This window comes from Triticum aestivum, chromosome 7B, assembly GCF_018294505.1.
Source record: "Triticum aestivum cultivar Chinese Spring chromosome 7B, IWGSC CS RefSeq v2.1, whole genome shotgun sequence".
Lineage (NCBI taxonomy): Eukaryota > Viridiplantae > Streptophyta > Magnoliopsida > Poales > Poaceae > Triticum > Triticum aestivum.
Window position 1 is genome coordinate 277,909,944 of NC_057813.1, and position 21,159 is coordinate 277,931,102.

At 49.8% G+C, this 21,159-nt stretch overlaps 1 long non-coding RNA gene across 2 annotated transcripts; it reads left to right on the top strand.

The window, feature by feature from the left end:
- The first annotated feature begins 39 nt into the window (after window positions 1–39).
- LOC123156890 (uncharacterized) lies at window positions 40–19,939 on the top strand. 2 transcript variants are annotated; one of them, XR_006478485.1, is made up of 3 exons: window positions 40–81; window positions 12,256–12,330; window positions 19,895–19,939. It is a non-coding gene; the product is annotated as an uncharacterized lncRNA (long non-coding RNA). The 2 variants fall into 2 exon arrangements; XR_006478486.1 differs by lacking the exon at window positions 19,895–19,939 and adding an exon at window positions 18,213–18,460 and having other exon boundaries at window positions 41–81.
- The last annotated feature ends 1,220 nt before the right edge of the window (window positions 19,940–21,159 follow it).

Here is a 21,159-nt window from a genome sequence, read left to right on the forward strand (position 1 = left end):
GTTCATGCTCACCTGCAGCCCCCCCCCCCCCCCCCCCCCCCCCAGATGGTGCTTCTACAGTGTATCCGTCGACGGCGGCTGGTATGGTCCCTCATATGCCTCGGTCTCCTTCGATTTTGAATGGCGATGGATAGTAGGGCCAAAAGATTAGCCGCAGCAAGGAGGAGGCGTGATCATTCATCTGCAAAGTGTCGTTATTGTAGGCGTCCGTACAGTTGATTTGGGCGTGGATTTCGTCTCCTGTGGCCCCGCTTGGATCCAGCTTGAGTATTAGGATGCCGGCGACATTGTCTTCCCCAAGTGCGCAAGGCAGACACTGTCAGATCCCACTGGAGATCGACAAGGAAAATGACTCCCGATGTTGGAGCACCCGCTATGAATGGGGAATTTTTGGTAGGAACCCTAGCTAAGTAGATAAGAACGAGATAAAAGTAGAGATGATAATGTTTCATTTCTTGCCCGAGCAGAGTGCTGGGTCACTTATATAGTCTTACAGAATTACAGAGTTGGTGGCCTTCAGCCGTTGGATCTAGGCTAGGGCTCTCAGCCGTTGGATCTACATAACTGTACCAAACGTTATCTGCTAGACTGATGAATGGTTAAACTGAAGAAATGTTCAGATAGCAGGGTTGTGACAATGCTCCCCGTGGAGATCACACTTGTCCTCAAGTTGTGTTTTGTGGAAACCAGGATCGGATCGTTTGTTTGAAGAATGCTGGGAACACTTGCTTGATGAAGTTTGCATCCTCCCAAGATGTTTCATTAGGTTCCAAGTTGGCCCATCGGATCAGCCACTGAGTGACCAAAACCCCTTTGCGTGGCAAGGATCGTGTTTCCAATACAGTGATTAGCTAAGTTCTGATCTTGCCATCTTCTCCCACCAGTGGCAGTTCCTGTTCTGGGACAGCATGGGTGCCTTTATGGCCCTTGAGCTGACTAACATGGAAAACCGGGTGGATTTGAATATGGGATGGTAATAGAAGTTTGTATGAGGAGTTGCCTACTTTCTTCAAGATTCGAAAAGGCCCATAGAACTTGGTAGTGTGCTTGATAGCTTGCCTCAATCCGAATGATGCCATTCTGTAGGGTTGCATTTTGAGGTATACCATATCCCCTTCTTGGAATGATCTTTCACTCCTGTTCCTGTCAGCATATTTTTTCATTCTTTGCTGGGCTTGTTGCAGATTTTCCTTCAAGTGTGTTATTGTCTTCTGTTTCTCTTCAAGTAATTGTTGGGCTTCAGCATCGGGAGGTCCTGGGACAGCCACTTCACTGATCATGGGTGGTTCATACCCATATAACGCCTTGAAGGGGGTTTCTTTAGTAGAAGTGTGATAGGAGGTGTTGTACCACCACTCCGCTAATGACAACCAATCAGCCCATTTCTTTGGTTCCTTGAATGTCATGCATCTCAGATATGGCTCGAGGCATGGTTAACTCGCTCGGACTGACCTTCTGTTTGTGGGTGGTGAGCAGTGCTCAGTTTGAGTTGAAAATCCATAGATTTGAATACTGCTTGCCACATGTTGCTTGTGAAGATCCTATCTCTATCAGTTACAATAGACACTGGTGGTCCATGCAATTTGAAGACAATGTCGATGAAAGCTTGGGCCACTGTCTGCACATTGTAAGGGTGGGGTAATGCAATGAAATGGGCGTACTTTGTATATCTATCCACCACCACCAAAATTACCTCTTTTCCCTTAGACTTAGGGAGCCCTTCCACAAAGTCCATGGTTATATCAGTCCACGCTTGGGTTGGGAGTGGTAGGGGATCCAGCAGGCCAGGATATTGGCAATGTTCTGACTTTGCTCTCTGGCAAATAGCACACTCAGCAATGAACTTGTGCACCTGCTTTTTGAGGCCAGGCCAATAGAAGATCCTTTTGATCCTTTGGTAGTTTGCCACCATTCCTGAATGTCCCCCAAGGGCAGATGTGTGAAAGGAGTTTATTATTTGCTCTTTGATGTGTTCTTCCTTGCCAATATAAATTCCGCCCTTATATCTCAAGATGCCCCCTGATAGTGTATAATGAGATGTTTTATCAGGAGCAATGGCCAATTGTTGCAGCAAATGCTGACAGTGCTCATCTTGCTCATAACTGTTCTCCACAACCTCAATCCAGGAAGGTGTGAAGGTTGTGATTGCCATGAGTGTATTATCTTTTCTGCTCAATGCATCGGCCACTTTATTTTCTTTCCCCTTCTTGTATTCAATGGAGTAATTGAACTCCAACAGCTTGAGTAGGAGTTTGTGCTGCAGCCCTTCAGAAACTTTCTGCTTAGTGATAAACTTAAGACTTTTTTGGTCAGTTTTTATGACTAATTCCAGTCCCTGGAAGTAGTGCCTCCACTTTTTAAGGGCTTCCAATATTGCCAAGGCTTCTTTTTCATAAGTTGACATAGCAGCAGCTTTCATGCCCAATGTTTTGCTGAAATATGCTATGGGTCTACCATTTTGCATCAATACTGCACCTATACCATACCCACTAGCATCAGTTTCCAGTACAAATTTTTCTTTGAAGTTTGGTAGGGCCAGAACTAGGCAGTGGTTAGTTTCTGTTTTAGCAAATTGAAGGCTTCAGTTTGCTCCTCTGTCCAGTGGAAGGAGTTCTTCTTGAGGATGTTGTGGAGTGGTCTGCAAATGAGCCCATAGTTGGGAACAAATCTTCTATAGTACCCAGCCATGCCCAAGAAACTTCTCAGTTGAGTGATTGTTTTTGGTAAGGGCCAATCTCTCACAGTGGATACCTTGGTAGGATCGGTGGCTACGCCAGCATAAGAGATAATATGGCCAAGGTATTCCACTTGGGGAGCAGCAAACACACATTTGCTCATTTTAGCATATGATTGCTGTTCCCTCAAGATTTGTAGCACTATCCTCAAGTGCCTAATGTGGTCTTCCAGTGTCTTACTATAGATTAAGATATCATCAAAGAAGACGAGGACAAAGTGCCTGAGGTTCTCCTTGAAAATGAAATTCATCAATGCTTGGAATGTGGCTGGTGCATTAGTAAGGCCAAAGGGCATGACCAGGTACTCGAAATGCCCCAAGAATGTAGTGAAGGCAGTTTTGGGTATGTCTTCCTTTTTCATCCTTATTTGGTAATACCCAGATCTGAGATCTATTTTTGTAAAATATTTGGCCCCATGCAATTCATCCAACAAATCTTCAATGATTGGTATTGGAAATTTGTTTTTGATGGTTTGGTCATTGAGTTTTCTGAAATCTGTGCACAACCTCCAGGTGCCATCTTTCTTTTTGACAAGCAATGCAGGAGCTGCATACGGACTATCACTAGGCCTTATGATTGAAGCGTCTAGTACTTGTTTGATCTGTTTTTCCATCTCTTCTTTTTGGTGATGAGGCACCCTATAAGGTCTGAGTGCTGGTGGCTCAGATCCTGTTTTGAGAGGGATTGCATGGTCAAAACCTCTTTGAGGTGGATGTTCCGTTGGTTTTTCAAACACATCCTGGAATTCTTGTAGTACTTCCTTCACAGAGTTTTCTATTGGTGCCGTTTCTGTTTTATCCTTGGCCTTCGGAAATAGGAAATATCCTTCTGTTATTTTATTCTTACTGGCTATCAATTTGTGTAAGGAGATTGGAGGGATTCCCTTGGCAAATGTCTTATCCTATAGAGTAATTGTTTTCTCTCTCTTCCAGTTGATTGTCATCAGCCTCTCATCAAAGTCTAAGGATATTGGGTTGTGCTCCAACAGCCAATCACAACCCAAAATAATTCCGTACCCTTTCAGTGGGAGTAGTTTGAAACTGTTGGAGAACTCATGGCCTTGTATGGAGTAATTTGCAGAAGGAATGTGGGCTCCTGTCTGCAACTTACCCCCACCAGCAATATGGACTGTCTGCAAATCATTCCTAGCAATAGTGCATTTAGTTGTTGTTGCAAAGGATAGATCCATAAAGGTGTTGGTGCTTCCTGAGTCCACCAGTGCTAGCCCCTTTTTGCCTCCAATATCCACCCACATGGTGAAGGTAGCCGCCGTGCTTTTTCCTCTAACCACTTGCATGGATATCAGCATGAGTTTCTCATCAATATTTGGTGAAGTAGTTGGTTGTTCCTCGTCTTGCTGGTAGTTGTTATTCTGCATTTGTTCATCCAGCTCTAATTCTTCTTCTTCTGTGGCCATCAGATTGAGAGTTTTGTATTGTGCACATTTGTGTCCAAGAAACCACTTTTGTCCATAGTACCTGCACTGCCCACGTTCTCTGTATTTTACTTCTGGCCTAGTACTCTGCCTATCTGCTATTCTGGTGTTAGCATAGTCGACTGGTTTTGGTTTAGTGGGTAAGGTATTTGTGGCAGTGGTCTTTTGATAGTACCCTGTTTGCTGGTATTTTCTGGACTGGTTAGAAGCATTTGCTCCCTGTTCCATGTCTCTGGCAGTCTCTACTGCATTATAGAGAGAGGCTGGCTTAAATGGCTTGAGGTAGTGTTTAATTTCTTCTCTTAAACCATTGATGTAGCACTTGACATAATACTGCTCTTTTACTTCAGGGTTTTCTTTCTTGTAGCATGCTATTTTGTCTTCAAATCGGTCTGTGTACTCTGCTACAGTACTGGCCCCTTGTTTGATTGAGTTGAAATCAGCTACTGCTTCATAAGAGCTGCTATCAGCAAATCGTTTGCACAATACTTTGCAGAATTCTTTCCAGGTGGGGTTTTCTTGGAGTATGCCAGAGTTCCTCAACCAAGTGTCAGCTCTCCCAATGATATACATCTGAGCATAGTCAAACTTTGCACTTTCGGGTACAAACACCATTGCAAAGTATTTCTCTGTGAGCCTTAACCACTCTTGTGGATTGGAGCCATCAAATCTGGGAAACTCCATCTTCTGCGCTTTTGCAGTGGATTTGTAGAACTGAGCCTCTTTGTCAAATTCTTGTTATCTTTCTCCCCTGAAGTTACTGCCCCCTGCTCTATCATGATAGCTCATTGGAGGAGCTTGTTGCTGGTAATGTTGCTGTTGGGGTTGACCAGTCGCAAGGTTTGGGTGTGGGGGGTATTGTGGTTGAAGTTGAGAGTGGGGATATTGGCTATTGGGCGCATTATATTGCTGTTGGGGTGGTGGGTAATGACAGGGAAGTTGGTGTTGATAGTTTGGTTGTGGTTGGTAAGTAGGTAGGAAGTTGTTGTTCTGTGGGGGGAAAGGTAGGATTGAAGTGGTTGTGTTGTGGGGGGAGTTGATTGTGTTGTGGGGGGTAAACAGGAGGTGGTGGAGGGTAAACTGGGGGTGGTCTATAAATGGGGGGTTGGTGAACTGGATAGTGGGTTGGGTTTTGAGGGAATTGGTTTTGGTTATACTGTTGTGTCATGGGTTGTTGACAATCCCAATGGGGCTATTGGCCAGTAGGCATGGAAGTATTGGCTCCTTCTGGGAATATGGGAAACTGTGGGTCTGTCCATTGCTGGAATTCCCTTCCAGATGTTTCAAAATACATCTGCTCTGGACCTTCTTCATTGGCTTCTCCCCTTGTGTAATTAACTGGCTCCTGAGATGGCCCACTTCTTCTTCTCCAGTGAGGAATTTCAGTATGCCAAATCACAGCTTCCTCTTGACCAGGGATGGGTTGGGTTTGGGGTCTCTGGCCGGTCTCAGCTTCTCTTCCTTGGTCACAGGTTGCTGGGGGAGTGCTTGGCCCATGCTTCTCCTTCAGCAGGGATTCCATTCTCTTCATGCTTTCGTTCAACGCTGCCACTTGCTCTTGCATCCCTTCCACTTTATTGTTGATCTCATTGGTTCTTGCCCCCACGTTGTCTAACTCGAGCTTCATGGCTGCCACTTCCTGGGCATCTGCCTTCTCCTCCTGAGTCTTCGATTTCGCCATCAGGTCACAAGCAAGGTACGGAATTTTACCTGGGCACTCGTCCCGAACCCTTCCTGCTCGTGGCCTGCTGCCGCCGCCTCTAGGTTGCGCCTCCAGAAGACGCACGGATCTGCCTGGGTCGTGGGATTTTACCACCGCAACGTTGTGCTACAGCAACCGCACCCCCGCTACAGACCTGCGTCTGAACTAGTCTACCGCCGCCTATGCCTCCCCGAGCTCCACGCCGCTGCCAAGCTCCACCGAAGACCAACGGCTACTGATACCAATTGTCAGATCCCACTGGAGATCGACAAGGAAAATGACTCCCGATGTTGGAGCACTCGCTATGAATGGGGAATTTTTGGTAGGAACCCTAGCTAAGTAGATAAGAACGAGATAAAAGTAGAGATGATAATGTTTCATTTCTTGCCCGAGCAGAGTGCTGGGTCACTTATATAGTCTTACAGAATTACAGAGTTGGTGGCCTTCAGCCGTTGGATCTAGGCTAGGGCTCTCAGCCGTTGGATCTACATAACTGGACCAAACGTTATCTGCTAGACTGATGAATGGTTAAACTGAAGAAATGTTCAGATAGCAGGGTTGTGACAATGCTCCCCATGGAGATCACACTTGTCCTCAAGTTGTGTTTTGTGGAAACCAGGATCGGATCGTTTGTTTGAAGAATGCTGGGAACACTTGCTTGATGAAGTTTGCATCCTCCCAAGATGTTTCATTAGGTTCCAAGTTGGCCCATCGGATCAGCCACTGAGTGACCAAAACCCCTTTGCGTGGCAAGGATCGTGTTTCCAATACAGTGATTAGCTAAGTTCTGATCTTGCCATCTTCTCCCACCAGTGGCAGTTCCTGTTCTGGGATAGCATGGATGCCTTTATGGCCCTTGAGCTGACTAACATGGAAAACTGGGTGGATTTGAATATGGGATGGTAATAGAAGTTTGTATGAGGAGTTGCCTACTTTCTTCAAAATTCGTAAAGGCCCATAGAACTTGGTAGTGTGCTTGATAGCTTGCCTCAATCCGAATGATGCCATTCTGTAGGGTTGCATTTTGAGGTATACCATATCCCCTTCTTGGAATGATCTTTCACTCCTGTTCCTGTCAGCATATTTTTTTCATTCTTTGCTGGGCTTGTTGCAGATTTTCCTTCAAGTGTGTTATTGTCTTCTGTTTCTCTTCAAGTAATTGTTGGGCTTCAGCATCGGGAGGTCCTGGGACAGCCACTTCACTGATCATGGGTGGTTCATACCCATATAACGCCTTGAAGGGGGTTTCTTTAGTAGAAGTGTGATAGGAGGTGTTGTACCACCACTCCGCTAATGACAACCAATCAGCCCATTTCTTTGGTTCCTTGAATGTCATGCATCTCAGATATGGCTCGAGGCATGGTTAACTCGCTCGGACTGACCTTCTGTTTGTGGGTGGTGAGCAGTGCTCAGTTTGAGTTGAAAATCCATAGATTTGAATACTGCTTGCCACATGTTGCTTGTGAAGATCCTATCTCTGTCAGTTACAATAGACACTGGTGGTCCATGCAATTTGAAGACATTGTCGATGAAAGCTTGGGCCACTGTCTGCACATTGTAAGGGTGGGCTAATGCAATGAAATGGGCGTACTTTGTATATCTATCCACCACCACCAAAATTACCTCTTTTCCCTTAGACTTAGGGAGCCCTTCCACAAAGTCCATGGTTATATCAGTCCATGCTTGGGTTGGGAGTGGTAGGGGATCCAGTAGGCCAGGATATTGGCAATGTTCTGACTTTGCTCTCTGGCAAATAGCACACTCAGTAATGAACTTGTGCACCTGCTTTTTGAGGCCAGGCCAATAGAAGATCCTTTTGATCCTTTGGTAGTTTGCCACCATTCCTGAATGTCCCCAAAGGGCAGATGTGTGAAAGGAGTTTATTATTTGCTCTTTGATGTGTTCTTCCTTGCCAATATAAATTCCGCCCTTATATCTCAAGATGTCCCCTGATGGTGTATAATGAGATGTTTTATCAAGAGCAATGGCCAATTGTTGCAGCAAATGCTGACAGTGCTCATCTTGCTCATAACTGTTCTCCACAGCCTCAATCTAGGAAGGTGTGAAGGTTGTGATTGCCATGAGTGTATTATCTTTTCTGCTCAATGCATCGCCCCTTTATTTTCTTGCCCCTTCTTGTATTCAATGGAGTAATTGAACTCCAACAGCTTGAGTAGGAGTTTGTGCTGCAGCCCTTCAGAAACTTTCTGCTCAGTGATAAACTTAAGACTTTTCTGGTCAGTTTTTATGACTAATTCCAGTCCCTGAAAGTAGTGCCTCCACTTTTTAAGGGCTTCCAATATTGCCAAGGCTTCTTTTTCATAAGTTGACATAGCAGCAACTTTCATGCCCAGTGTTTTGCTTAAATATGCTATAGGTCTACCATTTTGCATCAGTACTGCACCTATACCATACCCACTAGCATCAGTTTCCAGTACAAATTTTTCTTTGAAGTTTGGTAGGGCCAGAACTGGGGCAGTGGTTCGTTTCTGTTTTAGCAAATTGAAGGCTTCAGTTTGCTCCTCTGTCCAGTGGAAGGAGTTCTTCTTGAGGATGTTGTGGAGTGGTCTGCAAATGAGCCCATAGTTGGGAACAAATCTTCTATAGTACCCAGCCATGCCCAAGAAACTTCTCAGTTGAGTGATTGTTTTTGGTAAGGGCCAATCTCTCATAGTGGATACCTTGGTAGGATCGGTGGCTACGCCAGCATAAGAGATAATATGGCCAAGGTATTCCAGTTGGGGAGCAGCAAACACACATTTGCTCATTTTAGCATATGGTTGCTGTTCCCTCAAGATTTGTAGCAATATCCTCAAGTGCCTAATGTGGTCTTCCAGTGTCTTACTATAGATTAAGATATCATCAAAGAAGACGAGGACAAAGTGCCTGAGGTGCTCCTTGAAAATGAAATTCATCAATGCTTGGAATGTGGCCGGTGCATTAGTAAGGCCAAAGGGCATGACCAGGTACTCGAAATGCCCCAAGAATGTAGTGAAGGCAGTTTTGGGTATGTCTTCCTTTTTCATCCTTATTTGGTAATACCCAGATCTGAGATCTATTTTTGTAAAATATTTGGCCCCATGCAATTCATCCAACAAATCTTCAATGATTGGTATTGGAAATTTGTTTTTGATGGTTTGGTCATTGAGTTTTCTGAAATCTGTGCACAACCTCCAGGTGCCATCTTTCTTTTTGACAAGCAATGCAGGAGCTGCATACGGACTGTCACTAGGCCTTATGATTGAAGCGTCTAGTAGTTGTTTGATCTGTTTTTCCATCTCTTCTTTTTGGTGATGAGGCACCCTATAAGGTCTGAGTGCTGGTGGCTCAGATCCTGTTTTGAGAGGGATTGCATGGTCAAAACCTCTTTGAGGTGGAAGTTCCGTTGGTGTTTCAAACACATCCTGGAATTCTTGTAGTACTTCCTTCACAGAGTTTTCTATTGGTGCCGTTTCTGTTTTATCCTTGGCCTTCGGAAATAGGAAATATCCTTCTGTTATTTTATTCTTACTGGCTATCAATTTGTGTAAGGAGATTGGAGGGATTCCCTTGGCAAATGTCTTATCTTGTAGAGTAATTGTTTTCTCTCTCTTCCAGTTGATTGTCATCAGCCTCTCATCAAAGTCTAAGGATATTGGGCTGTGCTCCAACAGCCAATCACAACCCAAAATAATTTCATACCCTTTCAGTGGGAGTAGTTTGAAACTGTTGGAGAACTCATGGCCTTGTATGGAGTAATTTGCAGAAGGAATGTGGGCTCCTGTCTGCAACTTACCCCCACCAGCAATATGGACTGTCTGCAAATCATTCCTAGCAATAGTGCATTTAGTTGTTGTTGCAAAGGATAGATCCATAAAGGTGTTGGTGCTTCCTGAGTCCACCAGTGCTAGCCCCTTTTTTCCTCCAATCTCCACCCACATGGTGAAGGTAGCCGCCGTGCTTTTTCCTCTAACCGCTTGCATGGATATCAGCATGAGTTGCTCATCAATATTTGGTGAAGTAGCTGGTTGTTCCTCGTCTTGCTGGTAGTTGCTGTTCTGCATTTGTTCATCTAGCTCTAATTCTTCTTCTTCTGTGGCCATCAGATTGAGAGTTTTGTATTGTGCACATTTGTGTCCAAGAAACCACTTTTGTCCATAGTACCTGCACTTCCCAGGTTCTCTGTATTTTACTTCAGGCCTAGTACTCTGCCTATCTGCTATTCTGGTGTTAGCATAGTCGATTGGTTTTGGTTTAGTGGGTAAGGTATTTGTGGCAGTGGTCTTTTGATAGTACCCTGTTTGCTGGTATTTTCTGGACTGGTTAGAAGCATTTGGTCCATGTTCCATGTCTCTGGCAGTGTCTACTGCATCATAGAGAGTGGCTGGCTTGAATGGCTTGAGGTAGTGTTTAATTTCTTCTCTTAAACCATTGATGTAGCATTTGACATAATACTGCTCTTTTACTTCAGGGTCTTCTTTCTTGTAGCATGCCATTTTGTCTTCAAATCGGTCTGTGTACTCTGCTACAGTACTGGCCCCTTGTTTGATTGAGTTGAAATCAGCTACTGCTTCATAAGAGCTGCTATTAGCAAATCGTTTGCACAGTACTTTGCAGAATTCTTTCCAGGTGGGGTTTTCTTGGAGTATGCCAGAGTTCCTCAACCAAGTGTCAGCTCTCCCAGTGATATACATCTGAGCATAGTCAAACTTTGCACTTTCTGGTACAAACACCATTGCAAAGTATTTCTCTGTGAGCCTTAACCACTCTTGTGGATTGGAGCCATCAAATCTGGGAAACTCCATCTTCGGTGCTTTTGCAATGGATTTGTAGAACTGAGCCTCTTTGTCAAATTCTTGTTGTCTTTCTCCCCTGAAGGTACCGCCCCCTGCTCTATCATGATAGCTCATTGGAGGAGCTTGCTGCTGGTAATGTTGCTATTGGGGTTGACCAGCCGCAAGGTTTGGGTGTGGGCGTATTGTGGTTGAAGTTGAGAGTGGGGATACTGGCTATTGGGCGCATTATATTGCTGTTGGGGTGGTGGGTAATGATAGGGAAGTTGGTGTTGATAGTTTGGTTGTGGTTGGTAAGTAGGTAGGAAGTTGTTGTTCTGTGGGGGAAAGGTAGGATTGAAGTGGTTGTGTTGTGGGGGAGTTGATTGTGTTGTGGGGGGTAAACAGGAGGTGGTGGAGGGTAAACTGGGGGTGGTCTATAAATGGGGTTGGTGAACTGGATAGTGGGTTGGGTTTTGAGGAATTGGTTTTGGTTATATTGTTGTGTCATGGGTTGTTGATAATCCCAATGGGGCTGTTGGCCAGTAGGGATGGAAGTATTGGCTCCTTCTTGGAATATGGGAAACTGTGGGTCTGTCCATTGCTGGAATTCCCTTCCAGATGTTTCGAAATACATTTGCTCTGGATCTACTTCATTGGCTTCTCCCCTTGTGTATTTAACTGGCTCCTGAGATGGCCCACTTCTTCTTCTCCAGTGAGGAATTTCAGTATGCCAAATCACAGCTTCCTCTTGACCAGGGATGGGTTGGGTTTGGGGTCTCTGGCCGGTCTCAGCTTCTCTTCCTTGGTCACAGGTTGCTGGGGGAGTGCTTGGCCCATGCTTCTCCTTCAGCAGGGATTCCATTCTCTTCATGCTTTTGTTCAACGCTGCCACTTGCTCTTGCATCCCTTCCACTTTGCTGTTGATCTCATCGGTTCTTGCACCCACGTTGTCTAACTCGAGCTTCATGGCTGCCACTTCCTGGGCATCTGCCTTCTCCTCCTGAGTCTTCGATTTCGCCATCAGGTCACAAGCAAGGTACGGAATTTTACCTGGGCACTCGTCCCGAACCCTTCCTGCTCGTGGCCTGCTGCCGCCGCCTCTAGGTTGCGCCTCCAGAAGACGCACGGATCTGCCTGGGTCGCGGGATTTTACCACCGTAGCGTTGTGCTACAGCAACCGCACCCCCGCTATAGACCTGCGTCCGAACTGGTCTATCGCTGCCTATGCCTCCCCGAGCTCCACGCCGCCGCCAAACTCCGCCGAAGACCGATGGCTACTGATACCAATTGTCAGATCCCACTGGAGATCGACAAGGAAAATGACTCCCGATGTTGGAGCACCCGCTATGAATGGGGAATTTTTGGTAGGAACCCTAGCTAAGCAGATAAGAACGAGATAAAAGTAGAGATGATAATGTTTCATTTCTTGTCCGAGCAAAGTGCTGGGTCACTTATATAGTCTTACAGAATTACAGAGTTGGTGGCCTTCAGCCATTGGATCTAGGCTAGGGCTCTCAGCCGTTGGATCTACATAACTGGACCAAACGTTATCTGCTAGACTGATGAATGGTTAAACTGAAGAAATGTTCAGATAGCAGGGTTGTGACAGACACATTGTTTGTATTCCAGCTCGAGGTAGCCGGGCACGTCGTCGTCATCCCCCACAGCATCAACAATCTCCAAAGTTGAAAGTGTGCCCTGCAGGTCCCCCTTCTTCCTTTTCTTGACTCATATTTTCCCTTTTTCTTAATATTTACATGTGTTTGTGCGGTTCAACTAATATAATGTAATTAAGGAAAGACCTGTTAGTGGTAAATGTTTCATTATTTTTCTTTCAAATTTTGGAAAAACATGTGATTCTTTTGAAGTGCTCAATAATTGTTGAATGACGTAGATACTACAGTAATAAGTTAGTAAAATTGTAAAAATGTAAGTATATGTGTGAGCAGACATACCAATGCAAACCCAAAACGTTGGATCATATAATCTAACCTTGCTCACATAAAGCAGTATGGAAATCCATTAAATGTCAATATAAATTACTAATAATATTTAGATTTAATTCATCGTAATTACTTTAGTGGATTTTTTGATATTTTAGTTTTTTTGTAACTTTAAGCATGTCATTCGAGTACTTCTTTTTGTCTATTTTTATCTTGTTGACTTATAGCATCCTTAGAAATGCCGCGAACTAAAACATGTACGTCATGTTCATCTGCTATGGTTTCTCAATGTATCACTTATGCCATCAGGCACTGTGTTGATGAGATAAGGTACCATTAATCTACAAAAGAACCAAACAAAGTTGTTATGACCGGCTAGGTCTATGGCCACAGGAGGCCCACCGGGCAAACTTAGCCATCAAGTTATCTTAGTTTTATTTCATATCGTGGTTATATATACGACTTGTAAGACTATATTGAGAATTAAGCAATAAGACTATTTCTACTGCCCGGCTCCCAGAGGAGCCGGAACCCTAAAACCCTAGCCTCCTCCTGTCTCCGCTGCCGCCCCACGCACAAGGACGGCGCCACACCGCCGGCCGCCACGCTCGAGCCCTCGCCCCTCTCCCTCCTTCCCCTACAGCCTCCGGCCAAGACTGGGCAGAACCCTAGCTCCTAACACCTTGGTATCAGGTACCCGGGTTTCAACCATGTCTTCACCGCCTCCAAACCCGCCACCACCACCGCCGCCGCTGCCCAACGCCTCCCCCACCGCCGCTGCCACCGACTCCACCAACGCCGCCGCTGCGTCGCCGGGCACCACGGCCTCCCTATCGACGCCGATCTCCCCCGCACCCGGCACCACGCCGGGCCAGGGCCAGCCGCAACACCACATCCAGCAACCACCTCCGTCGCCTCCCCCAGCGCCGCAGCAGTTCACACCGGAGGCCATGGCCGGCGTGCTCAACGACCTGGTCGTCGTGGTCCAGGGCATCCGCCTCTACTTGGCGAGCCCGTATGGGCCGCCCTCACCGCTCCATCCGGCCGCGCCCGCTGGCCAGCAGGCGCTGTCGTGGTACTCAGTACCGGCGGCCATCACCGGAGGCTACCCGGCGCTTCCCCCACCGGCGGCTTCGACGCCGCCTTGGCCATAGTGGCCGACGCTATTCGTGGCGCCAACCGCGCCGCCTGCCGCCACCCAGGGACCGCAGTGGCCGACGTGGGCCGCGCCGTCTCCCACCGTGCCGTCCCTCCCGGCGGCAACGGTGCAGGTTCCACCACCGCCCCCGCGCAACCCTAGCCTGGGCCGGTCCTCACCGAGCGGCCTTCCGATCCAGGATGTCCGTTTCCCTTCGTCACCGTCGCCACTTCCCGGCTAGCCCCACGAGCCGCCGTCGGCTTACACGGAGGCCCAGCCACCGTCAGGGTCCCAGTTGTAGCCTGAGGCGTCAGGCGCCACAGGGAACTACGCCGGCCCTTCCACCCTGGACCGAGCTCCGTCATCAGCCCTCCGTACCGCCGAGGCAGTGGGCCAGGGCGCACCACACCAGCAGTCGCCCCGGATCGCCAAGATCGACTTCGCCACGTATGACGGTTCGGACAACCCGCTTAACTGGCTCAACCAGTGTGACCAGTTGTTCCGCAGATAGCGCACGCCCGTGTCGGTGCGCACTTGGCTGGCTTCCTACCATCTCCGCGGGGCCGCCCAGACATGGTACTACGCCCTCGAGCAGGACGAGGGCGGCATGCCACTGTGGGATCGTTTCCGCGAGCTATGTCTTCTTCGGTTCGGACCACCGGTACGCGGGAGCCGCTTGGCCAAGTTGGGCCGCCTGCCTTTCACCTCCACGGTGCAGGATTTCGCTGACCGCTTCCAGGCACTAGCATGCCACGCGCCCGGTGTGACGGCCTTACAGCGGGTGGGGCTCTTCGTCGGCGGCCTTCCCGACCACATCCGCGTGGACGTCGAGATGAAGGGGCCCCAAGACCTTCAGACGGCCATGTACTATGCTCGGGCGTTCGAGCAGCACGCCCAAGCTTTGACGCGGCCATCCGCGCCACGTCAGGGCCGCCACCCCCCCGGCTGCCTTCGACAGCACTGGCGTCTTCCACCGCCGCCCCGGCACCGACGCGGCTGTTCAGGCGCCTTACTCAGGCGGAGCAGCTGGAGCGCTGGCGCTTGGGCCTGTGCTTCAACTGCGATGCGGCTATGCACCAGGCCATGTCTGCCCGCGCCTCTTCTACTTGGAGACGACAGACAAGACCAAGGATGACACCCCGGAGGATGGCCTCGCCAGCCCTTGCGGAGCCCGCAGCGGCACTCGCGCCTGCCCCGGCTATCGCCCTCGTGGTGTCACTTCACGCGTTGGCTGGCATCCATGATGAACGGATGATGCTCTTACAGGTCATGATCCACGGCGAGCGCCTGGTGGCCCTCCTGGACACAGGTTCCATGCATAATTTCCTGCCGGAGGCCACCATGCGGCGCCTTGCACTACAGCCGACCGGCGGGGAGCAGTTGCGGGTCACTGTCGCTAATGGCGACCGTCTACGCTGCCATGGTCTTACCCGCGACGTGCCCATCACTATCAGTGACGAGCACTTCACCATCACCTGCGCCGGCATCGACTTGGGTTGCTTTGACTTCATCCTCGGCGTCGACTTCTTGCGCACGTTGGGTCCCATTCTCTGGGACTTCGACGCGCTGACGATGACCTTCTAGTGTTTGGGTCGCCGCATTCGGTGGGAGGGCATTGGGGGTGCTGCGCCCACACCACCTCTTCAGCTGTCCGCGACCATCGCCGAGGCCGAGCACCCGCTCTTGGACGACCTCCTGCAGCAGCACCGGGATCTCTTTGAGGAGCCGCAGGGCCTGCCGCCGGCCCGGATCTACGACCACCGTATTCACCTCCTTCCGGGATCGGCCCCTGTGGCCGTACGGCCTTACCGGTATCCTCAGCTGCAGAAGGACGAGTTGGAGCAGGAATGTGCACTCATGCTTGCCGCCGGCATCATCCGCATCTCCGCGTCACCATTCACAGCGCCGGTCCTCCTCGTTCACAAGTCGGATGGCACGTGGCATTTCTGCATCGACTACCGCGCCCTTAATGCTCTCACATTGAAGGACAAGTTTCCTATTCCGGTGGTCGATGAGCTTCTCGACGAGCTGCGCGGGGTGCACTTCTTCACCAAGCTGGATCTCTGGTCCGGGTATCATCAGGTGCGCATGCACCCGGATGACATCGCCAAGACGGCATTTCGGACTCACCATGGCCACTTTGAGTTCTTGGTGATGCCCTTTGGCCTCCCAACGCCCCGGCGACCTTTCAGGCCTTGATGAATGATGTCCTACGACCCTACTTGCGTTGGTTTGTGCTCATTTTCTTTGATGACATTCTTATCTACAGTGCCTCTTGGGCAGAGCACCTCCAGCATGTGGCTATCGTTTTCAACGAGCTTCGGGCGCATCATCTTCATCTTAAGCGCTCGAAGTGCTCGTTCGGGACGCCTTCTATCGCTTACCTCGGCCACGTCATCTCAGCCGAGGGAGTTGTAACGCCCGGATAATGATCCTACAGTAATCCCCTACTAATGATGCCAAGTCATCACTGTTACTGCTGCTAATCTCACTTTGATTCAAAACCAATTCAAATTCAATTTTAAAATAAAGTCAAATAAATTATTTCTCCAAACAGTAAAACAAAAATGTTCACTGGGTTGCAAATATTCACTAACTAAGTGTCATGAGTGATACAACATCATTAGAGATAGCTAATTTCCCCTGGGAATTAAAGCAGTTCCAAATCAGCATTTTTAAATGCTTTTTCCATTTGTGAAAAATCCAAATCAATTCAAACTCCTCCCAAACTTTTTGTGGCAGGTGCCAAATATTGTAATGTACTTATTTGGCGAAGTCCCACCTTTTACAGAACTCCTTTTGGCAGCTCAAATATTGCATATCATTTTTTCTGTAAAAAGAAAAGAGCAAAAGCAAAAAAAAAGAGAAGCCACCCCCACCCCTTTGCCACACTGGGCTTTAGCCCACCCCAGCAGCCGGCCCACCTAACCTCTCCCGCGCCAGCCAGCCTCCCCGGTCGCCTTCCCTGTACAACCGACCGGGGGCATGGCCGAGCGCGCCCCTCTGCACCAGCTCGCCGGCGTCGAGGGGATAAGACCCCGACGCCTCGGGCTCCCCTCTTCCCTCCCCACTTGCCTCCCTGCCTCCTCGATCTCCGCCTCCACTCACCTCGCCCCTCTCGCAGGGATCCCTTCCCCTCCTCCAGATCCCCCACCTCCCGACGCGTCCCTCGCCGTCCACCTTGCTCCGACGTGGCCACCGGCCACCATGTGCGTCTTCGTCATGACGTAGCTCCTCGCCGTCATCCGCTACGCCCCCCAGTGCCATCCGCAAGAGGTCGGAGGCGCTGGAGCGCCGTCATGCCGTCTTCTTCAACCTCCGTCCGCCTCGGATCACCGGAGCTCCACTGCTCCGTTCGTCGCCTCCCCTGCGCTACAAAGCCGTCAAGGGCTTTTCTTAGCCGTGCGGTGAGCCTCCGCCCGTTCCCCCTTTCTTCCCCTCTTCCCGACGCCGTTTGCCATCGCCCAAGCTCCGGCTGTTGGCCGCGATGCGCGCCCGTGCCTCGCGCCACGGAGCCCCGTATGCTCCCCGCTGTCGCTAGTTATCGTGCCCCGTCCGTGAACCGAACACACCTACGAGAGGCAGTCGCCCGCGCCACGCCTGGGCCCCGTCCCCGCTCGCCGCCACCGCCGCCTCCCGCTGCTTCGTGCTGCGACTGCAGCCGCCCGCCGCCCCCCTGTAGTCCACCCCGGCGCCGGCCCTGCCCACCGTTGGGCGCGCCGCTATGGCCGCTGCCCAGCGGACCCCGCCGCGCGTCCAGCTGCTGCCGGAATCGACCGGCCGGAGCTCCTCAGCCGCGCTGGATTAGCGTCGGCGTTAGTCGCCGGCTAGGCGCTGATGTGGCCGGCTTAATTAGCGCTAACCCAGCCATTAAACCCCAATGACAGTCGGGCCCTACACGTTTAATTCTTTTTTGCTAATAAAAAAACATTTTGATTAAACAAACAACTGATAGTTAGGGCCCGCACTTTTACTGTTCAAATGGATAAGATCCGCTGAGTCAGCATGCTGACTCAGCACCGGGGACCACCAGTCAGCCTCTGGATGACTAGTCTATTGACCCTGTCAACAGGGCCCACCAGTCAGCCCTTGTGTGTGCTGGCTGGGTACAATTTTGTGTGCACATAGCAGTTTTCCTATTTTTTTCGAATTAGCAGTAATTTCATAAAATACTAAAATCTTTGAAAAATCATAGTAAATAATCTATAACTCGGATGAAAATGTTTTTTATATGAAAGTTGCTCAGAAAAATCTAACGAATCCGAATACACGGTCCATTCATCTATCACATGCCCCTAGCATGCTGATCATGGAACATTCCCCCTCCGGTCATCTGTTTGACACAGGTCCGGAACCGGGAAAACGTTCCCAGTTGAATTCCCCTTTCGCCTATATCGTGTAGCCATACGTTAGGTCACACCCGGCACAACATATTGCCATGTTATGCTTTGTGATGCTTTGTTGATTTTATATTTATTGTTTCTTCCCCCTCTTCTCTCCGGTAGACCCCGAGACCGATGCTGCCTCTGTGATGGACTACGTCACCGACGAATCTTCTTCCTTTACAGCAGAGCTTCCAGGCAAGCCCCCCTTTGATCATCCCGATATCGCCCATTCCTTTCTCTCATGCTTGCATTAGATTTTGCTACTGTTATTGTATGCCCCTATTCTGATGCATAGCCTGCTTTTGTATCTGTTATTGTACCTTACCTGCTTATCCTAAACTGCTCAGTATAGGTTGGTTAGTGATCCATCAGTGACCCCCACCTTGTCCTTGTTGCCCCTGCTTCATCATTGAAGACCAGGCCCCGGGACCGCACATCACTTTCCCCTTAGTTGCTCGACACTGCTGGGTTACTATCGAGTGCCGAGGGTGAGACCTCTACAACACTTCTGATGTTAACCCTGTAGTGTAGCTATTCGGTCGTGGTCATCGAGGGTGATTCCACCTTAACCACTTTCGATATGACTCTGTCGTGCAACCCCTCAAGTGTGAACCTCGGGGGTGATTCCTCTTACGTTCACCTTGATGATTACATTGAGTGGAATTCACCGGGGGTGATTCCTCGGGTTTTCCCCTTGATGTTTAAACACACAGTTACTATGGTTACTATAACTTTACACTGAACCATGTTACTAAAGACGGGTCGACCCTGAGGGGTGCCCGCGCGAGCATAATTGTTAGTGATGAGGAGTCGGGTTGACCTGGAAGGTGCCCGCGAGATAATTACGAGGCGTGGCCGGGCATTCTTATCCCTTGCCGCAAGTCCTCGAGACGGGGCAACGGGGTCACATCTTTCGTGAGTCTCTGCTTGTTACCGCGCGTTCCCAATCCACTACGATTTGGATATTTGATCCGAGGGGCCTCTGGCCTGATAGCACTAACCATCACGTGGGCATAGTATGGGCGGTCTGCGTCGTATACATCAGCCGAAGCTTAATAGACGTCAGCGACTGAGCGGCGCGCGCCGGGTTGGACTGGTAAGCACCTACCTTTTTAAGGAGGTAGCTAGGTCTGCTCACCGGCCGCGTTCGCAACGTGCAGGAGTTCCCGGGGAGATGGCACATGACCCCTGGGGGCATAGGTTTAGTCCGGTGTGCTGGCCTCTCTATTAAGCCTAGGTCGGGTTGCGGCGTATTGTTTGGCCGAGGCCGGGCATGACCCAGGAAAGTGTGTCCGGTCGGAGTTAATCGAGCGTGTGGGTAAGTTGGTGCACCCCTGCAGGGAAGAAAACATCTATCGATAGCCTGTCCTACGGTAACGGACACTCGGAGTTGTATCCCGATCGATACAACTAGAACTGGATACTCATGATGAGAAATGGATTGAGATGAGAAATGGATTGTGATGAGAAATGGATAGTATGGCTCTGGGATTTCTTTCTCGCAGGGTGTCGAGAAAGGATCTCTGGCCGAGGTTGATAACACTACTACTACTTTACCTTATGCTACTCTACTCCCTCCTATTTGCTGCAAGATGGTGGTTTCCAGAAGATGCTAGTCTTCGATAGGACTAGGCCTTCTCTCTATTCTGGCATTTCTGCAGCCCAGTCCACATATACAACCTTTCTTTGATAATGTTGCATATGTAGTGTAGATCCTTGCTTGCGAGTACTTTGGATGAGTACTCACGGTTGCTTTGCTCCCCCTTTTCCCCCTTTCTTTTCTTTCCGGTTGATGCAACCAGATGACAGAGCCCAGGATCCAGACGCCACCTTTGACGACGACTACCACAACCCCAAGGGTGCCTACTACTACGTGGAGGACGCCAACGACCAGGAGTAGTTAGGAGGCTCCCAGGCAGGAGGCCTTGCCTTTTCGATCGTAGATGCTTTTGTGCTAGCCTTCTTAAGGCACTTGTCTAACTTATGTCTGTACTCAGATATTGTGGCTTCCGCTGACTCTTCTGTATTCGAGCTTATGTATTCGAGCCCTCGAGGCCCCTGGCTTGTAATATAAAGCTTGTATTATTTTAATTTGTGTCTAGAGTTGTGTTGTGATATCTTCCCGTGAGTCCTTGATCTTGATCGTACACATTTTCGTGTATGATTAGTGTACGATTGAGTCGAGGGCGTCACAGGAGTGGCCATGGACGCCGACAAGGTGGTGGCCGTCGCCGCCTTGCCGATTCCGCAGTCTCCGTCTTCGCTGGTTTCTGGGCCTTGCAGGGTACTACCGGAAGTTCATTCGGGAATTTGGCCTCATCACGGCCCCGCTCACGCATCTTCTCCGTCGCGACGCCTTCTCTTGGGATGAGGAGGCCACTACAGCATTCGATGCCCTCAAGGGGGCCCTCACGACGGGACCCGTCCTGCAGATGCCGGATTTCGACCTCCCATTCAACGTCGACTGCAACGCCTCCGGTGTGGGGTTCGGTGCGGTCCTTCATCAGGGCGATGGACCCCTCGCTTTCTTCAGCCGCCCCTTTGCCGCACGACATCTTAAGCTGGCGGCTTATGAGCGCGAGCTCATTGGGTTGGTGCAGGTAGTGCGCCATTGGCGGCCTTATCTTTGGGGTTGTTCCTTCCGGATCCGCACGGACCATTACAGCCTCAAGTTCATGCTAGATCAGAGGCTCTCGACGGTACCCCAGAACCAGTGGCTCACTAAACTCTTTGGGTTTGACTTCACCGTCGAGTATCGGCCGGGTCGCCTTAACACCGTCGCCGACGCCCTGTCTCGGCGTAACGCCGATGTGGATGACGGTGCGGCGGAGGGGGCGGCCTTCTGCATCATCATCGGGCCCTCCTTCGCCCTCTACGCCGACATCCGATGGGCGACCGCTGCCGCGGCTGACTCCCTCCTCCTGTAGCAGCAGCTGGCGGCGGGAGAGCTGGAGGAGCCGTGGCGCCTCGCCGATGGCCTGCTCCTCCATGGGTGCAGGGTCTTCGTTCCGTCACATGATGATCTTCGTCAGCAGGTGTTGCGCCTCGCCCACTCGGCGGGCCATGA